Consider the following 21321-nt stretch of genomic DNA (forward strand, 5'->3'; position numbering starts at 1 on the left):
AAAACTAATTTGGGTAAAAATGGGAAATTACAGGCCTTGGGAAATCTAAGGGTAAATCTATGTAGCTGAATCAAAGAGCCCGGATCACATCCTTATGACAGTATTCTGTGCTCTCTTTTTTTCTGCACATTTCCTATGTGGTGGCCTCCATTGTCACTCTTCCTCCCTGGTAGCAGAAATGGCCACCAAGATCTCCAACTTTTTACTAGCTTCACAGCTTCAGACCATAGAGAGAACCTCTTTCTAAATCATTCCATTGTCAGATGATTTTCCTGACACTGGTGAAACACCAAAAATAAGATTTAGTTTCTGCCTTCAAGCTTCTTGCAGTGGATGGGTTAAGCTTATGAGATCATTGGAGTTTGACTGGTTTATTAAAAAAAAAAAAAAGAAGAAGACAATATAATTTTGAAACAGGATGTATCTGGATATGAAGCTTCTAGAAGGGACATTGGAGAATCAGGGAGCTAAGTGAATGCCACTAAGTGCCTAAATTCAAGGAGTAGGGGCTCCAGGACATGGAAGGAGAGAAAAAAAGAAGGGCATTTGAGAACATTCTTGCCTCTCACAAATTTGATTATAGATCATTTCCAACAACTATAGTCAGTTCCTGATTTCCAGATAATCATGATTTGTGGTGATCTAAACATGAAAACCACATAAAGTGTATGTGAGTGAATTGGTGAGAATCAACCTGGAACACCAAAGGTTTGACTCCACCTTCTTTTAAGGATCTGGCATGTGTCACGAAGGGGATAGAAGGCTGCTCGAGAAAAATTAAAAAAAAAAAAAGAAAAAGAAAAAGCATTTCTCTAACCACAGACATTCACGGTAGGGGATCAAAGACTTCGGCATCATGGCCAAAGTGGAGTAACAGGGAGTGAATTCACCCTCCTGCCTTCAATAACGAGAAAACTGGACAAACTATGTGAAATCATAGTTTTCAGATATTAAACAACAGGCAACATTGAACAATGACCTTGAGAGGGGGTGGGAGGTGGGGGGAAGAGGTGAGTTCTACAATTGTTGCATCTTGCTACCTGGAGGCAATTTCCAGACTGCAGTTCAGGGAGGGAGGAACAGAACTCGATAGTCTCATTGCAGTGAGGAACCGGAGATCCAGGTGAAAGGAAGTTGATGGCACTAGAATTTATGGATCAGGCTGTGAGAAATGGAGCTACAGAGAGAGAGCAAGCTCCAGAGATCTGCAGAAGGGTCACTTCAAAACTTTAGCTGAAGTGAATTAAGTCAATCAGAGAAAGACAAATACCATATGACTTAACTCACATGTGGAATTTAAGAAACAAAACAGATATGAACATAGGGGAAGGGGTAATGGAGATAAAGGGAAGCGAACCACAAGAGACTCTTAATGATAGAGAACAAACTATGGGTTGATGGAGGGAAGTGGGTGGGAGATAGGCTAGATGGGTGATGGGTATTAAAAAGGGCACTTGTGATGAGCACTGAATTCTGCTCCCGAAACCAATAGTGTGCAGTATGTTAATCAACTAAACAAACAAAGAAAAAACAAACAACAACAATAAAAAACACTTTAGCTGAGTACTGATCTATCTACACACAAAAGGAAAGTATCTGAGAGGAAAAACCACCTGAAAGCAGCAGGCTGAACATTTTCTGGGGCTCACTTAGTAGTGGGACTAATTAAGTCCTGAACTAAAGGTTACATTGGACCCACCACAACAAAGCTTAAAATCAAGCCTTGTAAGGATCCAATTCCTCCCAGGTAAGTTAACCCTGTGCCATAATGAAGTTCAACACTACTTAAAAGAATACAACAAAATCCAGCAAACAATATAGAACTACAGTGTCAGGCATCTAGTAAAAAATTATGAGGCATGCAATGAAGCAGGAAAATGTTACTCACAACGAAGAGAAAAACTGATCAATAGAAACAGACCCAGAAATTATAGAAATGACGAATTAGATAAGAACATTAAAACAGCTATTTTATTATATTTTATCTTTTTAAATATTTATTTATTTATTTTGAGAGAGAGACTGTGAGTAAGGGAGGGACAGAGAGAGAGAGGGAGAGAGAGAATCTCAAGCAGACTCCATGCTCCTTGTGGAGCCCAATGCAGGGCTCAAACTAATGGCCACTGGATCATGACCTGAGCCATTATCAAGAGCTGGACACTTAACTGACTGAGCCACCCAGGCAACCCCAAAATAGCTATTTTAAATATGCTACCCATGTACAAGAAAGTAGAGGAAAACAGACACAGGATGGGAAGATAAACTGATAACATAAAAAATACCTAGATGGCACATACATAGATGAAAAATGCAATAACTGAAATGAAAAATAGTGGATGAGATTAATAGTTGATCAGATACTGCAGAAGAAAGGATAACTGAGGTTGAAGACAGAGCAAGAGAAACTATCCACGTGGAAACAGAGAGAAAAGAGACTGAAAAAATTAAGAGAGGTTAGTGACTTGTGGGCTATACATATATAATCCAAATACACTGTATCTGTATAATTAAAGTGCCAAGAAAATGATGTGATGAGTGGGGAGAAAATATATGAGTGGTGAAGAAACCATAAATAAAAATGTTTTAACTTTGGTGAAAACTATAAATTGACAGATTCAAGGAGGTCAACAAACACCAAGCAGAATAAGCATTATGAAAACCATGCCAAGTGGTGCCTGGGTGGCTCAGTCAGTTAAGTGTCCAGCGTGGGCGCATGTCAGGATCTCATGAATTTCGTGAATTCAAGCCCCGAGTTGAGCTCAGTGCTGACAGCTCAGAGCCTGGAGCCTGCTTCGGATTCTGTGTCTCCCTCTCTCTCCACCCCTCCCCAACTGGCAGTGTGTATTCTCTCTCTCAAAAATAAATACACATTAAAAAAAATTTAAGAAAACCATGCCAAGACACATGATAATCAAATTGTTGAAAATCAGTGGTAAAAGAAAATCTTCAAATGCAGTCAGATGAAAAGGGACAAATCACATACCTGGAAGCAAAAATGACAAAAACGGCAGATTTCTTGTTACAAACTGTAATCCAGAAGACAATGGAGTGACATCTTTAAAGTGATAAAAGAAAAAACTGTCAATCTTGGATTTCATGCCCAGCAAAAACGTTTCAAAAATAAAAGTGAAACGAAAACTTTTCAAACGTTTCATCACTAGAAGTTCTTCAATGTAAGAAATATTAATAGAAGTTTTTTAGGTAGGATACCACACAAGAAAAGGATCTACTTAAATGACCGAAGAGTGCCAGAAATGGTAAATATGTGCATAATTTCCTTAAATGATGACTGATTGTTTAAAGCAAAAATAATCACAGTGTATTGTGAGATTCATAACACCTGTTGAAGCAAAAATGTATGAAAAATATCACAAAGATAAGAAGGAAGAAATCAAAGTATACTGTTGTAAGATTCTTTGGCTATACTTAAAATGGAATGATATTATTTGATGTTAGACTGTTGTAAGTTAAAAAGTGTAATGTGTCCCCTATCGGGACCAAAATAGGTTACACAAATCACGTCCTGTTCAAAACAAAACAAAACAAAACAAAACAAAACAACCCTCTGTAGAGCTAATTCAGTAATTTTATCATTTTCAAATTTGTGTCTTTCATTCTGGCTTTAGTTATAGTGGTATTTGTAATTTCAAAATGTAACCTGTCTCTGTAGTTCAACATCTGCTCCTGTTCTATTAAACATTGCCAAGTAACAGCAAAGGAAGTATTTTCAGCATCGTGCTGGTCTCAGCAAGCTAAATTTGGTACTGTGGAATTCGTTGGTGAGGATAAACTATGTGAGAATTCCTATGCTTGAAGCAATGCTGGCGTCAGTCCATTTCTATTTAAATGATGGGTTTGGACAAAATTGTGTTTACAAACTGATTCTGCCACTTACAAACTGTACTACCTTCTGTGGGGGGGAAACATGTAAGGTCTCTGTGACTTGGAGGTCCCACACCTCACAAAGAGAAGAATATATACTTCTCCGGTGCCCTTCTTTATTTACTGTAGAATGAATAAGACTTTTGGAAACTGTGATGGAAAAGTTGCTTACTTAAGAACTCACCATTCTTGTCAGAGGAGGAGAAAATAATACTGACTGACCTCATTAGTTTTTCCACCAACGTGTCTCCCTAGTCAGGACTACACGTGGCTTATGTTTGAAACTATGAGCTTGAATAAGGTCTATTACTTGGTGGCCAGATCATTTGATAGTGGTATAACATGTTAAGTGGCACTGGACAGCTTAAAGAAGGAAGGTATATGGTTAATAAGTACACCTAGACAGAGGCACAGGCAGCCTCACTTGGGAATAAAGAACAAAGGGGATTCAGGAGATCCCGACAATGTCCCAGTTCTGCCATTAGCTAGACCTAAAGCAAGGCCATGTGACCTCCGTGGGCCTTAGTTTCTACTTGGACCAGAGTAATGCTTCCCTAAGTGGAGTGCATACCCTTGGTGGTACAGCACATTTTTTTCTTTTTAATATATATAGATGTATTTTTAAAAATATAACTGTTTTAGAGAATATAACTATAGCCAACCATAACTTTAGAAATATTATTGATTAGGATGAGTTAACACGTAAAACTGAAGTCAATATAAAAACAAATATTATGCAAACAATAGTCCACACAATACCAAGACAGAGAAGAAAATCTGAAAAGATTATCAGTCTAAAATGCTGGGTTTGGAAATATTTTTTAAAAGCATTTATAATAGCACATAATTTGCTCATAATATTATAAACAAAATGAGAGAAATATCCTGGCAACAGAACTGTGGAAAGTAGATATCAGATGGACTTGTGGGAACAGACCAGTTGACTCTGAAGCCAGCAGTGGGTGAGGTCGAGAGATAACCTGATTTGCATTCCAGAACCTCTGAGACACCTCAGAATTGGTAGCATCAGTTCCTTCTGGAAGCAAAGGTGGGGAAATAGGTTTGAAAACAGGACAAGTGTGCTTGACAGTCTGTTGAGGAAAGAGTAGGACACCCTCCATCAAGCTGCCGAGCCAGACACTCAGATGGTCAGGAGACTCCACGAGGGAATTCTTCAAGAAGACGAAACTGTTGGAATACCATGGGCATCAATGCTGAGGGAAGATGTATGCAGCTCGGGGAAGTCTGGAGATACATTAGTGAAATGTGTGTCAAAAAATCTTACCAAACCATACTACTGTTATTTTTTATTTATTTTTTGAGAGAGAGAGAGAGAGAGAGAGAGCATGACCAGGGGAGGGGGTAGAGGGAGAGAGAGAGACAGAGAATCTTAAGCAGTCTCCACACTCATTGTGGCCTGATCGTGATCCTGAGATCATGACCTGAGCCAAATTCAAGAGTTGGACGCTCAACCAACTCAGCCACCCAAGCACCGCTACCGTGCTGTGATTAACTCTGTAAAGGGTTTCCCAAGGAAAACAAAGAGCTGTGCAGACAAGGAAAACTAATCACAGTTTCCTGTTTGGCTCAGATGGTAATAGTGGTTTCACCATTAAAGTCATGTCAACTGAATATTGCCTAGAAGAATGGGCAAGGTGGAAAGTGGATGTGGGCAAGGAATGTTGAAATTAAACTTCATCTGAGTCCTCCATAGAAGGAAGTCAATAGATACTGCTAAAATGAAAAATAATAATAATAACTGAATATAAATCTCCAGGTTTGCTTTTAAAAATAAAGAATTGAAGGGTGCCTGGGTGGCTCAGTTGGTTAAGCATCGGACTCCTGATTTCAGCTCAGGTCATGTTCTCATGGTTCATGAGTTCAAGCTCTGTGTCAAGTTCCACTCTGATAACATGGAGCCTGCTTGGGATTCTCTCTCCTCCTCTCTCTGTGCCCCTCCCCCTCTCAAAATAAATAAATTAAAAAAATAAAGAACTGAAGGCAAATATGAAAATAATCATTTAAAAGCATTGAAAATGGTAACTTCAAGAGGTGGAGTGCAGTTTTATTTTTTGTAATAAATACTGTAGAACTATTTCATCCTTAACTATATGCAAAATAATTTTGGCACAACTTCAAAAAATTCCGTTTAAAAAGTTATGAAGGCATTATGCAAATGACAGAACTTTGGAAAACACTGGCCTTGCAAGACTTTAACCTCCCAAGAGTCTGTGAGTTGATTGAGAGAAATCACCACGCTCCATTGACATTTGTTTGTTGTCATGATGCCCAAGTCACAGGCATTTATTTATTTAAGTTATAGTGAATTATTCTGGGGAGACTGGTGCAGAGGATTCTAACATGGAGACATCACAAGGTTTTATCACCCACACTGGAAGTGCTTGTGACACCTGATAAACTTCAAGTACTCATTTATAAGGGTACACTTATACATGTTTGCCTAGTAAATATGATTCCCCAACCCCGTTTCTAAGTTACAGATGATTTCTGGAATGGCTGGGATCAGGATACATATACCACAGCTGTAAGGCTTTACTGGTTCCGATTCATGACATTTGTTACCTTGGAAATGTGGGGAGTGGGTAGTCGTCTATCGTTAAGTGGGATAAGGCATGTTAAGTGGGATAAGGCATGTATTCATTCAGGCACTGAATAAAAGTGTGTTACCTTCTCTTTCAGGCACCTCCATGAAGAAGATGATTAACTGGCAATCACTCAAACTAATCATTTCTTGGGTTCCTGGAATCTGGAACCAGAGCGATGGTTGGAATGTGAAGAGCTTCTTTTATACAGCTGAGCCTGATAGCTGGAGGAGTCTAGACGTATATCAGAAGAAAGGAAAAATTAATAGGAAACGACTAGATTTTACACCCGATCGTTTGGAACATTCCAAAACCAAGAGAAGCCTTTCTTGTCACACGTGATTTCATGATAATTAGGGCCAGCTGTGTCTGGGCAATTCAGGTCAAGCCAGATGCCAAACCCAACTCGAACACTTACAGGAAGATCCTCATCGTCAAGAACCTCCAAACATCCTGTAGAAAATCGAAAGAAGGTAAGTTATGTTATCTTTTCCCTTTCTGCCTAAATGTTGTTCTCCTGAGTACTGACAACCTCTATGGTTTTCACTTGTGCTTTATATCTAAAGGTAATGTGGCTGCTGATACATGGTGCATACATGGAAGAATCCTTAAAGGAGGAGGGGCATCATTAGCAACTTTTCCATTCTGCTGGGATTAGTTCTTGGATTGTCGCCCTTACCCATAAGCCAGACTAACTCACCCATAAGTCACATATTTGTGAGCCAGTAAAGATGAGCTGTCCCAGCGTCTCTCTGAACCAGGGATGGTTTGGAAGGAGGGAGACTTTCACTATATGCTCTGCTGTAACTTTTGACTTTAAATAAAAATGTGTATGAGAATGTCCTAGTCAAAGAAGTAAATGTGATTAAAGAAAAAAAATTTTTTTTTCCGGTGGAAGGATATATCGATTTGCTAACTGGCTCACCTTAGCTGTAAAAGTTCTAGCTGACACAAACCCTACTTTAGAAACTGGAAACTTCTTTTCCTCCAGGTCATTTTAGTTGTATTCTTTCTGTTGAATTGTGGATTTCTGAAAGCATTTTAAATTGCAGGTCCTTTTATCTCATGTTTCTTTTACTTCTACTTAAGGACTATATATATATATATATATATATATATATATATATATGTGTGTGTGTGTGTGTGTGTGTGTGTGTGTGTGTGTGTATAGCTGAGATTCCCAATAAAGCCATATAGTACTTCACTTCACTAGAACTAAAGTAGGCCAGGCCTGAAAGCAGTGTCGTGGTTTACTTGGTCCCAGGTCTCCCTGTTTAACTCGAGTTCACCTGCTCCTTCTCTTAGGTCCCTGTTTCCACTGGTCACTTTGTTGCAGCTGGAAAGGAGGTGGAACAAAAGCCATAGCTGTACTGCTATTTGCCATGGTGACTGACTTGGGGCTGAATGGAGAATTCACTGCATTCCTGATGTTGACTCACTTCCACCCAAAACCCTTGGGTTGAGGTTGAAACTCAGCTCAGGCTTTCCAAGGGGCTGTTCCTATGAGCTGGCCTGGGATGATCGTATCTGGACCAGCCCAGGGGTGTTCTTCATCTTGGGGACTTCAGTCAGCTTGTTCTGTAGCAAGTAGATTTTTAAAAATGTCTTAGGGGTGCCTGGGTGGCTCAGTTGGTTAAACATCCGACTCTTGACCTCAGCTCAAGTCTTATTCTCAGGGTCATGAGTTCAAAGCCCTGCATTGGGCTTCACGCTGGCAGAAGCCTACTTAAAAAAAAAAAAAAAAAAAGAAATGGCTTAGCTATCTAGAGGTGAGAAAGAGAATTCTGAGAAGAATATTCAGAATGGATCTAGGCTTATCTTTGTTCTATGACCAGTAGAAGCTCCAACAAAGTAGCTGCCTCCTCCAGCTGTCCTAGATCTGAGCACATGTCAAAAGTATGCCAGGAAACAGGCTGTCTCCAGAAGTGCAGAGAGCTCATACTTAATTGGATCCCCTGCTTCCGTTACTGGCAGCCACACTCCTAGAATCTTTCAAATCCTGCAGCAAGACTAGTATAGAGATGCAATAATATTGTTCTTGAAGGCATTTTAACCTTTTCATTGAATAATTCAACAATATGTAATAGAAGTCATACTATTGACCCCAGGTTTCCCCATTTGGGTGAAACATATACCCACTCTATAGATCAGCACTCCCTAAAATGAACTATTTGTACCTAGTGGACATGCAAGACAATCTTCCGGGGAAAATAAGAAACTATTTGAACCTAGACTTGTTTTTATCTAAAACAAAACAGAAATTAAACTTTACCAATATTTAATAAGTGGGCTGACACAGGTTCCCCTATCTTAGCCCACATGCCAGAAGGTCAAGTGTTCTAGATTATAGAGGAGAAAACTTGAAGGAATCTTATAATGTGGAGAGATTAATAGCATCACCATATATTTTTTTTGGTTTTAATGTACTGGGACACAGTGTAGTTTTCGTGTGAAAGGCTGCAGGGAATCACAGGTCTTATCATCTAGTTTTGATAAAACTAAACCTTAAAAAAATAAGCTAATGGCATGAAAGCGTGTCTCTAAGGTAATCAGAGAATAAAGCTAATATCAAAATACAAATAAATAAACAACAAGAATATGGTAGGGCAGACACCTCCCTTATTTGTGAAGTAAAAATATGGTAAAATTAAGGACAATCTAGTTCATCACATGGCCCCAACTAAAAATACTAGGGAGAGCAGTAATATGATGATTTTATCTTTATCTCATCCCTTTCAAATTTCTATTTTTGTAACTTTTTAAACATACATAATATGTTAATGGAATTCTACATGTCTATAATTTTATAAGTAGATAAACGTTTCATGAACGAGTATGCTCAAACCTTTTCTTACTTATGGGATAAGCAATCAAAGCAGTTTGGAGACCACTGTTAAAGAGCAGCAAACTCAAGGAAAATAATATTCAATTATTTCTTGTGTTCAGAAAGCAAGTGAGGGAGAGCCAGAAAACAGAAAAGTTCTGCCCTTCTCAAGTCCAATCGGAGCAGGCTCCCACCTCTCTGGGTCTCTGTGATTCTCTAAAATGCCAGTTTCTTAAAATATTATTTCTGATATTGCACATGGATTAAATCCACGAGGCAGTAAGACAATGCTGTGGAAAGAATGAGGGTTCTGGAGTCAGGCAGCTCTGGGATGTAGCCCAGGCCCTGTAATTCACTTGCTCTGTAACCTGCACAACCTCAGTTCCCTCATCTGTCACATGGGGGTAAATGACCTGACAGAGATGCCTGTGATTACACAAATTAACAAATGACACAATTTACACAAATTAATAGATACCAAGTGTTTGGCACATGGTAGCCTTCCCTCCCCCTGCATTATAACTATAATTCATAATTATAATTATGTAATTATAATTATAACTGCATTTAAACTATAATCATGCAATTGAACTCTAGACAGTGAGGTTGATCCGAATACTTCCAGAAATCAGAAATCCCATGGAAATAAATTATTCTCCTTATCTCCAACGTGCTCATGCAAATTCCACTCTACATGATCTGAGACACCTGCACTGAAATCCTCCAACACTACACTGAGCGCTTCTGGCACCTTCGTGATGCCAAAGAGCACGTTTCATTTCCATAACTCTCTTGGTAATACTGAAGGACCATGTCATTAGGAGACAGAGTACTGAAACCATATCCTCTAGGGAGTCATATCAGAATCTTAGGAGTGGTGATTGACAAAGCAGATCAAATGAAAGTACACTTTTATATCTGTAGATAAAAAATGCTTGCATTTTTTCACACATACTGTGAAAAGTAAAATTCCACAAGTCACGTTGGCAGGTGGAGGTAGCCAGAGGAGTCTGTGATTATATGGTAGGGAAGGGTAGAGTGAGGGAAGCCCCCATAAGTGGGCATTTCAGAAACAGGAGAGGGTGTGAGAGTTTTATGTCCATAAAAGGGGGACATGTTTTTTTTTTAAAACAAGCAGAAGGGTAGGCAAAATGGACACTTCACCAAAGAAGACATTCAGGTGGCAAGTAAGCACACGGGAAGATGGTCAACATCATTAGTCATCAGAGGCATCCAAACCGAAATCACAATACTATCACTACACGCTTTCAGAATGGCATAAAAAAGAAAAAGAAAAGAGCTGGGAACCCCAAGGGCTGATAAGGATGAACTCCTATACTTTACTGGCAGGAATTCACAGTGGTACCGCCACTTTGGAAAACAGTTTGCTAGTCTCTTATAAAGTTAAATATAGACTTAACCATACAGCCCAGCAATTCACTGCTAGATAGGTACCTAAGCGACCTGAAAATTTAGGCTTCCACATGACCTCTACCTGGATGTTTACAGCAGCCTTACTCATATGTTGGAAACAGCTGAGATGTCCTTCAGCTGATGAATACATAAACAAACTCTGATATACCCACACCGTGGAATACTACTCAGTAATAAGAAGGAACAAGCTATTGGTCCATACAACAACATGGATAAATCTTAAACATCTTTTGTGTGGTGAAAGGAGTCAGAACCAAAGGCTGCATATTGTTTGATTCCATTTACAGGACATTCTCAAGAAGTCAAAACTATAAGGACGGTTGCTAGGGGTTGGGATGGGAGAAGGGCTGATTACAAAGGAATTCTGAAGTTGATGGAACTGTCCCGGGTGTTCCTGCGGTGGAGGATACATGACTCTGCATTTGCCAAAATCCATAGAAGTGTATCGTCCAAAGAATGAATTTTATTGTATGCAAGTAAAAGGAAAAATCTACCCGACTGTCCAAGGCCCAGGATGGATGCAGACTGTGGCAAATGAACGTTAACGATATGACAAGTGAAAGATATATCCATGCTTGGGGGGGGAGGGGAAGAAAGGAGACAACTAACATAACTTTGGAAATAGTGTTGTGACTGGCTAGTACAAGGCTAAAGACAAAATGACTTGTACGCAAAATTAGAATATACTCTAGTGAGTAAAACTGTCTCCTACAAGGTATGGGTTAGCAATTTTGAAAGCACTTTACCTGCATACCAGAGTTGACCAAACAAATAAATATAGCATCGATAGTGACAGCCAGATTGGAGGAAGAAGCAATAAGCAAAGGGCCAACCCTGCGGTGCCGGATTGGGTCAGAGGCATCAGTATGAACTCATGTATGGTGTACTTTTAATATATATTTAGACAGATAAGGGCTTTTCAGCCTTGGCACTATTGACATTTTGGGCTGGATAATTCTTTGTTGTTTGTGCCTGTGCATTGTGGGATATTTGGCAGTGTCCCCAACCTTTGCCCATTAGATCCCAGTAGCATGTCCCCTTGAGTTGTGATACCCCAAAATATCTGCAGACTTTAACAAATATCCCCTGGGATCCAGGTGTGGGACAAAATTGACCCCAGTGGAGAGCCACTGAATTAGATGTATTCAGAAGCAAATATAGATGTATGTGCATGCCTTCGTTAGTATAAATACATTATTTCCTAGTTCTGTTCACTGAGGGCCTAGAAACAATGACACTCCAATAAAAATGAGCTCACCTACCCAGATCTTGGTTTCTAAACACCATTCTCCAAAAGGAAGAATGAGGGCTCCTTAGAGAACTGGTTGGTTCCAGGGCTGGGGCAGGGAAAATACAAAATGAGCCTGAAGCATCTCGTGGTGCTACAAAATAGGAACGTGCTCCAAAAAGCAGATGGGGGGCTTGCTGAAACCTGAGCGAGCTTTCAATAGCCAAAGCTGGAATGATTTAAGGAAAAAAAAAATAACAACAATATGGGATTATAACACAAAGAACAAAATAAATAGCCATGAGTCTGTATTGCCATCAATGAATGGGTAGAAGAGAAATGACAACTCTTCTTCCCAGAAGAATTCAAATCAGTAAATGTAGAACAAATGAAGGAAACCAGAGACTCATTTGAATACCACAGGAATAACTGTGACAGGAAAGAACGACACAATGAATGCTAAAATTAGTAGGTGAAAGTTTAAGGAGAAACCTGGCAGACATTGTTGTGACCAAATGATCAGTGTCAACATACCTGGAAATGAATCCGCGCCAATATCATCTACTCCCTAATAGGACGCAACAACAAGGGCACCTCACCTCTCAAATTTATAACCTTTAAATTACCAGAAGACAACAGACGAATCCAAATTGAGGGGCATTTTACAACATACCTAATAGTCTTCAAAACTGTCAAGACCACAAAAGACAAGACCAGGAAACCATAACAGATTAGAAGAGATTAAGGAGGCATGACAACTAAAAGCGCCATGACATTCTGGAATAAAAAAAAATGACATTGAATAGAAAAACTTGGGAAATCTGATTAAAGTTTGTAACTTGGTTAACTGTTTTGTATCAATGTTAATTTCTTAATTTTGCCATTTGCGTCGTGATTAGGTAAGGTGCTGACGCTAGACGAAGCTGAGCGAAGACAATATGAGAACTCTCTGGATGGACTATTTTTGCAAATTTCCTAAGTCTAAAATTATGCAAAAATAAAGAAGTTTTTTAAAATATGAGAATCTGAAACAATAAAAAAAAAATAAAAGAGAAAAAGGGGGTCACCTGGGTGGCTCAGTTGGTTGAGTGTCCGATTTTGGCTCAGGTCATGATCTCACGGTTCATGAGCTCGAGACCCGCATCAGGCTCTTTGCTGTCAGCACAGAGCCTGCTGTGGATCCTCTGTCCCTCTCTCTCTGCTCTGCCCCTGCTTGTTCTCTCTGTCTCTCTCAAAAATAAATAAACATTAAAAATAATAATAAAATAAAAGATGAGAATCATGGAGGCATTCCTCTGCATGACATACTCAGTTCAATCATAACACATAAGTTATATTCCAAATGCTATTCATTAGCCCTAAAAATGAGTATATTTTTGAGTAACTTCTACCAAAAGTTACATGGAGGTAATTAAGTAACTGAGTAATTCTGAGAGCTCTAAGAACCCACCATATATTCTTTGGCATCAATTACTTCTAAGAATTGCATGTTCAGTCCTATGTTTTAGAGATCTATAAAACATGTTATGTTTTTCCTACACCTTGTGAGTTTGCTATAACCTAAAAGAGAGCATATGGCTCCAAAGTGGTGGTTCGAATCGTTCTGAATGAAAACGAAAAGAGATGGACAACTTCACTTCTTTTCTTGGTGAAGCCACTTCTCCCTTCCTCCTCTAAGTATTTTTCACAAGGTTTTCCATCTGATCGACCTGAAACGTGCAATATTAGGGGGAGCTGCTTGGAGTGGAGACCCGGACCCACCAGGGGAGCAGGGTAGAGAGCCAGACCCTGTGTCGGAGACGGAAGTGCCGAAGACAGTCGAGAAGAACGTCTCCCTTCTCACTTCTGCCGAGCGCCCAGCCTGTGCCAGAGACTCCGTCCTCACAACCCCCCGTGAGGTGCTGGAGTATCGTCCAGTTTAGTAGATGAGAAAACTGGAGCTGCGAATGGCTGAGTCAGTTGCCCAAGGCCACGTGGCTACAAGTGGCGGAGCGGGAGGTCTTGGGACCAAACATTCTAATGCCACAGCCAACACCACTGCCACTTTTCCTCCAGTCCTGAGAGTGCTTGCGGGGGTTAAGCAGCCTAAGGCTGAGAACCAGGAAGTCATTCCGGTCAGAAGCAAGACAAGGGTCTGGCAGTCAGACCAGCTGGCATGGGTCAAGGCAGGCAGAGGGGCTGGAGCTCGATGGTCAAGCGAGTAACTGCAAGGGGCAGGGAATGTTAGCTCCACGGACTTCGGTTTTCCTGCCTGGAGTAGGAACTGAAGGTGGGTGTGAGCTGAGCCGACCTGCGGTTGTGTGAGGAAGGAGGCAGCGAGTGGGACGGGCAAGAGAACAGGATGAGACTCACACTGACAGGACGTGAGCCTGCCTGCTGAGTGACATTGGGCAAGGAACTTACCTCTCTGAGCCTCAGTTTCCTCATCTGTAAAACAGAAATCATAATTGTGAGCCAGATCATGTCACTTCTCTACTCAAATCCTCCAGTGGCATCTGATCGCCCTCAGAACAAAACCCCCCAAACCTGCAAGGCCCCGTGTGACGCGGCCCCTGGATCCTCGCCGACCTCTCATCCCGCTTCTCTCTCACATCGCTGCAGCCGCCCCGACCTCCTCACTTTTCTTCCTACACCTGCTCACTCACCTCAGTAGACAGTTTGGAGCCTAGTGTCCAGGTCATCTTTCAATCTTTCAACAGGTGTTACTTTTCCTGGAATGCTCTTCCCCCAGATCTGTGCATGGTTCATTCCTCTATTAATCCAGGCCCCTCTTCCCTGCTGCTCCTCCGCTACCCCCCTCACCTTCTCTATCCCCTTCATCCCCTTCCTCTGCTTCATTCTTCCACCTCGTTTTCACCACCACTTGGCGTGACGTTACAGAGCCCGATATTAGAGGGTAAGAGAACAGGGAACACAGACACAGTTTGATGCTTGCTGAATATTGGGTAAGAGAGCTAGGAATATAGGGCGGTTCTTACCTGTTGGCAAGGTAACTAAAACATAGACACCAACGTAAAAGTTCATTGTTATGAAGTTCCAGAGAACTTCTACCGTGTCATTGTTATGAAGTTCCAGAGACTTCTACCGTGTCACATAGAGAGGGAAGGGGACCGTGACTGCAAGGATGGGGCATTTGATGATATGAGGAAGGCCCCACGTTTCTTTTTTTTTCCAGTTCTCATACCTTCTATAACCAAACGCTCTCCAGATAGTGCCACATTTTCATTTTTATTGGTGGCAGCACAAGATATTCTTCATGCGTTGGTACACATGGCCGATCTAATTGTTATGAGCTGGTATTTGAAATACAACTCTGCCACGGATGGACAAATCTGTAGAGGACCTGGGCTGGAAAGAGGATCCTTTCCCCCCGACTACCACAAAAAATCTCCCAACCATTTGCCTTCAGTCTCTTGCTTCTCTTCACGATCCATCTCAGATTATTTTCCCACAGCAGGGGATGGAGCACATCTCTGAACCCACTGTGGAACATCGCTGCCTACTGAATAGCACAGAAACTCCTTACTGTCCCATTCACAGCCTTCCACAGTTCGACTCCAAGTGCCTTTCCAGCCTCACACTGGATCCCTCCGCAGTCTCTGGTTCCCAGGCAGAGGGCATCACTACTCTTCACTGCTCCTTACATGGTTATCTGCATTCGCACCTGTGTCCTTATTCCCGAACCTGAAACTTCTCCCTTCCACCCACCACCCACACTGCCGTCAAAATTCTGCTCAAGGCCTAGTTCAAGCCCACATTCCTGTGACTTCTCTTTTGAATGCAGAGCTTTCCTGTGTCCTACGCATGCCCTTTACTTGTTCTTCCATCATACACTTAATTCATTTTGCGTGTTCTAGTTGGTGTTTTGTGTCTATCTTTTCTACTACAGCCAAGGTTGGGGAGGGAGACTGTGTCATATTCTTTTTTGGTTAAGCCTTCAGGGCTTTGTACAAAGTGGGTGATCCATGGAGGTCTGATGAATGCATGTTCTCTGGGTAGTTCAGCTTAGCCTCTGTGGTTGGTTTAATATTTATAGAGAGTCCACGGTGAGGGAGACGTGAGACAGAGCTCAGCAGTGTCGGCTCGGCCACTCACGTGGCCGATGAGATGTGTAACAAAACTAATTACATGAACTTGGTTTGAATTTTTTAGGTTAATTTTTTTTTTTATGAAAATACAGGTAAAATGTAGCAGCTGTCTGAGGGGAGAAAATAGGCCAAAACACCAGACAAGACCACATATAACAAACGGTGCTATTAATCCCTTAATATCTTTTGATTTTTTATGACATTCTAATGCTCATATTCATCCCCTCATTTGGCACAGCAGTTACTTAACTAGCACAGAATTGAAGTGTCATAGTTTCTAACAGGATTGAGATATGGTGGTGCACTTATATAACTGAGCTTTAAGCAGTGGGGTGGGAGAGAATAATTAGGAAAGTTACCTAATGTTAATTGGAGGTTATTTTAATTTTTTTTTTTTTTTTAGTGTTTTACTTTTTGTTTTTGGGAGACAGAAAAAAACGTGAGTGGTAGAGGGGCAGAGAGAGAGAGAGAGAGGGAGACAACAGAATCTGAAGCAGGCTCCAGGCTCTGAGCTGTCAGCACAGAGGGCGACACAGGGCTCAAACTCACGAACCGTGAGATCATGACCTGAGCTGAAGTTGAATGCTTAACCGACTGAGCCACCCAGGCACCCTTGGAGGTTATTTTTATAGAACAAAGAATTGGAAACTACCTAAATGTTCATCAGTTGGGCACTCATTAAAGCAACTGGAGTATGAACACATTTTTTTTTTTAATGTTTTATTTGTTTTTGAGACAGAGAGAGACAGAGCATGAGCAGGGGAGGGGCAGAGAGAAAGGGAAACACAGAATCCGAAGCAGGCTCCAGGCTCCGAGCTGTCAGCACAGAGCCCGACGCGGGGCTTGAGCTCACAAACCACGAGATCATGACCTGAGCCGAAGTCAGATGCCCAATCGACTGAGCCACCCAGGTGCCCCAGAGTATGCACACATCTTGTAGCTCATTGTACCAGCATGGGAAAATATGCATAATATGTAGTTAAGGGAAAAGGGCAAGTGCAAAATAATACATGTGGTTTGATGCACTTTATGTTGGGGAAAACTTTATATAAGTGCACGTAAATGTAAGTAAAAAACATAAATTATATATATACACACATCCACATACATATATACACACACATACACTTGTATATAATATATTTTTGTCTGGAAGAATATGTACACTAAACTGTTAGCAGCAGTTACCTGTAAGAAAAGGAACTGGAGAGGAAGCACCAAGTGGGGGAAAGGGAGGGATAATATTCAGTTCTAATTCTTTATATTGCTGTGTTATTTGAATTTGTTATGAGTGCATGTTAGGTTTGCAATTATCAGCAACAGCAGCAGCAGCAGCAGCGAATACTTTCAAGAAAGAGGACACTCGCTGGGCAGAAGCATGTTGGAATGTGAGTAAACACACAGAGGGCCTCAGAAACCTAGAGAGCAGCAGCGGTCAGGGGGCCGCACACAAGCCGAAGCCACCGTCCTCTGTGAGGATCGGTCCCCGCTGCTGCAGAATGTGCACCAGTCACTGCCAACCCCACGGTAACACACCCCCAGGAAGTCACCATGGCTCCTTAATCAGGGTCACATGGTTCTCTCTCTTGTGGGAAACCCCTTCAGGAGAGGATTCGAGCTTGGGAGCGCAGGCTGGAATCCACTTACTGTTCTTTCTCATGCCTAAGCCAGGCCACTCTGGCCATATTTCAGTGTGTTCAATTCAGATCACATTTGAGCCTCCAGAAGGGACACCTAATCAACACCGCTGTTTTTATAAGCACTCGTAAACAATTTTGAGGGATATACTTAAGTTACTCATTGGTTCTGATTTTTAGATAAAGCTGTCTCAGTTCATCTCTCCTCCTAATACGTGTCTCAAATAGTTCCTACTCAAAGCCAGATTTAGTTGGTTGTTTCTGTGCAAAGTTGGTATAGGAGACAGAGCCCTGGAGGGCAGGCTTTGCCCTGAACCTTCCGTAGAACCTCGAACAGAGCTTATTTTCTTATCTGTGCTTCAGTGTCCTCGTCTATTAAATGAAAGAGTTGTACCCAGTAATGTCCAGGGTCGTTATAAGCACTAACATTTGTAATCTGGTCTATGAACCTTTGGATGGAACATATATCCAGGGCTTTGTGGGGGCCAAGGTGAGGCCCACAGACTTACAGTATAAATGACTTATTCAAATCCTTCCCCTTAAAAAATTTTTTTTTTCATGTTTTTATTTATTTTTGAGACAGACAGAGCATGAGCAGGGGAGGGGCAGAGAGAGGGGGAAACACAGAATCCGAAGCGGTCTCCAGGCTCTGAGCTGTCAGCACAGAGCCCAACGCAGGGCTCGAACTCACGGAGTGTGGGATCATGACCTGAGCTGAAGTCAAATGCTTAACCGACTGAGCCACCCAGGTGCCCCTAAAAAAACTTTTTTTATGTTTTTTTATTTTTGAGAGAGAGAGAGAGAGAGACAGAGTGGGTGGGAGAGGGGCAGAGAGAGAGAGAGGGAGACACAGAATCTGAAGCAGGCTCAGGCTCTGAGCCGTCAGCACGGGGGACTGATGCAAGGCTCGAACTCACAAACCTTGAGATCGTGCCCTGAGCCGAAGTCGGATGCCTAACCTACTGAGCCACCCAGGTGCCCCTCAAATCCTTTCTCATTTGACTGCTCCTCTGTCCTTTTAGAGCAAAATCTGACACCTCATGGCGCTATAATCTGATGTGGAATCTGACGAAATGACAAACACAGAAAGCAGCAAAAAGCTACATTAGGACAGACACCCATTCTGTCATGATCAAAGACGAAGGCCCCATTGGTCCAGCACCACATCTAGCACCGAGAAGGTGCTCAACAAGTTCTTTAAACAAATAAATTAGTGAGTAAATGATGTCACCAGCTGACAGAAAAGCTCATCTGATCCAATCTGATTAGAGGAAGGCAGGAACTTCCTGAAGTGGACCTTGCAGTCCGGCTTGAAGGTTCTCCTGGAGCCAACCACACCCTGACAGGCTTCAATTGCCTTCACTTCCCAGGGAGGTCTCCAGGACTGACGGACAGTTCCCTGAGGTGTAGCAAGGGGGGAAGACAACACTCGCTCGTCACCCTGAGACTGGCTGTCGCCTCCCCACAGAATGTTCTTCAAGAAAGGATTTTGCTCCCTCACCAGATAGGGCCCTTTATTCCTCATTTACAGTTGGGAAGTGAATTGGCGTGACTGAAGAGACGTAGAAGAAAGTTTTTCTGGGTCTGCCTGAGCAGTAGATGCGGCTCAATCAAAGGCAGCACAGTGCAGGAAAAAATTAAAGCTCAAACAATGCTTCAAAGTTATTTTATTATCTCAAGTAGGTTAAAATAATTTGTCGATACTTCTGTTTATCCCTTAATTGGTTTAATAAGTTCCTTCTTCAAAGACAGCACAGAGATAAATTTCAGCCAGCTTGAATTATCACAGATGCCTAAAATCAGTCATTCAAATTAACTTACTGGGAAAATTGTTAACTTTCACAACCACCTCTTCCAGAGGCTTCTACCTACGTACTTGTGGTGTCCGTCTGTCTTGTCAACTCATATTTTACTGTAATCTCTCTGGTTTCTGACTCTTTTCTTTTTCTGCTTTTCCTTTGTTCCTGCTAGATTTTCTAGTTTTCACTCCTCGTAACATCTCGTTGCCAAATAGTACCAAGCGTCACTGCTCCTGGTATTTCTGAAATGTTGAGTTTTCTCCCCAAATGTGTGTGCTCCCAGCAAATCAACACACATGAAGAAGCATCCAAATGTGGTTTAGTCTCTTCTTAATGTGCCTTTGAGTCCTGGTCAAAGTGAGAGAATCCAGCAATGAGACAGTGTGGCCTAGGATGTGAAAAAAGCTTGACTCATACGGTCAGTAGACGAGGCCTGTGATTTAAGGGACATTGGTTCGCCTTTCTGGGCCTCGGTTTCCCATTGCAAAAAGAAGCTACTGAAGCTGACTGGCCTCTGTGTTTTCAGTTTTGACTTTCCACCGCGTTGTGAGAGGCAGCATTTGGAAGTAGTTGGTATGATTTAGAAGCCATTTTAGGTCAACCAGAAAAGGGATAATGTAAATCTTGAGAAATACAACCACCAGGGTGCCCATGAGACTCATGTAATCACCTCTCTTCCTGGAGAGATTAGGAAATTGTGGTTTAAAAACCAAAAGCCCTAAGTTGCAGCCCTGTACTCATTGATTTAAAAAAAAAAAAAAAAAAAAAAAAAGCTAAGTCAGTATTTTCCTTAAAAAAAAAAAAAAAGAACTATAAACAGTATGTTTTGAGGTGAGAGAAAAGTAAACAAGAATGAAAAACTGTTTATTAAAATTTTAAAACTTTCAGTCACATGACTGTTCTGGAACACAAAAGCCTTCCCTGTTTTTGTTACTAAGTGGCCTGTGATTTAAAGCTCCTGACAACAGCCGCTCACAATGACACTGTCCCCCTTTCTTCCCTGCACGGTCCTAGCAGACGCTCATTTGTATGTATGGTTTCAGCCTGTCTGCCGTGTCTGGCCAAAGGGACAGATACTAATGGCATATGTTAATTACTATCCAACAACTTCCTTTCATTAGAGTGTTTATTAACATTCTCACTTCTGCCCATTGAACCAGCTGGCACGAGGGCACACTGGCAGCTTTGAGTTCACGTGCTGTTTTTCACTCCGGGCTCACACGATAGAATAGATTTTTCTTTTTTGGATAATGAAACCTTTTCTGTTTCGATCTGGGCCGAGAGCTTTCTGAGATGCCCGGAAGATGACACCAAAACGGTAACTTGGAAACAAATGTCTTGCTGTGGTGGCCCACCTTCAGAGCTGTTCTAGATGTATTTTGGTTCCACAACATGGGAGGTATTCATCGGTCTGTTTGGACATCTCTTCGATATCATTAGTGGGCGCCCAATAACCCTTCTTTTAATTATATGCACCCAGGAGCTATGAAATAATTTGTGTATTAGTGAAACTATCTTCTCTAAATACAACTCTAGACTGGATTTCTCAATAGCAAGACAAGACACAGTTCACTACGATTTCAGGGCATGGGCACTGGGGGTGGGGGGGGGTGGGGAGAGTAAGGCAGCCAGGGAAAAGTCCGAAAGACCCAAAGTTTGTATGGCATGATGAACTGCAAATGGACATATTTTCACATTTAACAGTAACAGCGCAATTAACCATAAAGAGCTCTTAGATCTTTCCACTTGATTGGTTGCACATGTCCCTTTAAGGTGCCCTGAGGAGGGAAATGGACGAGTTGCCAGCAGAATGACAAAGCAGGAAT

General features: G+C 41.6%; 1 long non-coding RNA gene across 1 annotated transcript in view; it reads left to right on the top strand.

Annotated features, from left to right (window-relative positions):
* The first annotated feature begins 6585 nt into the window (after positions 1-6585).
* The window catches only part of LOC124512501 (uncharacterized), a 100656-nt gene continuing 85920 nt past the window's right edge, over positions 6586-21321 (top strand). Inside the window, exon 1 of the long non-coding RNA XR_006962121.1 lies at positions 6586-6958. This is a non-coding gene — a long non-coding RNA (uncharacterized LOC124512501). The remainder of the gene's footprint in view (positions 6959-21321) is intronic.

The sequence above is a fragment of the Lynx rufus genome, unplaced genomic scaffold (genome assembly GCF_022079265.1).
Source record: "Lynx rufus isolate CCGP_SWC_20201006 ecotype Redwood Valley unplaced genomic scaffold, mLynRuf1.p SCAF_1, whole genome shotgun sequence".
Lineage (NCBI taxonomy): Eukaryota > Metazoa > Chordata > Mammalia > Carnivora > Felidae > Lynx > Lynx rufus.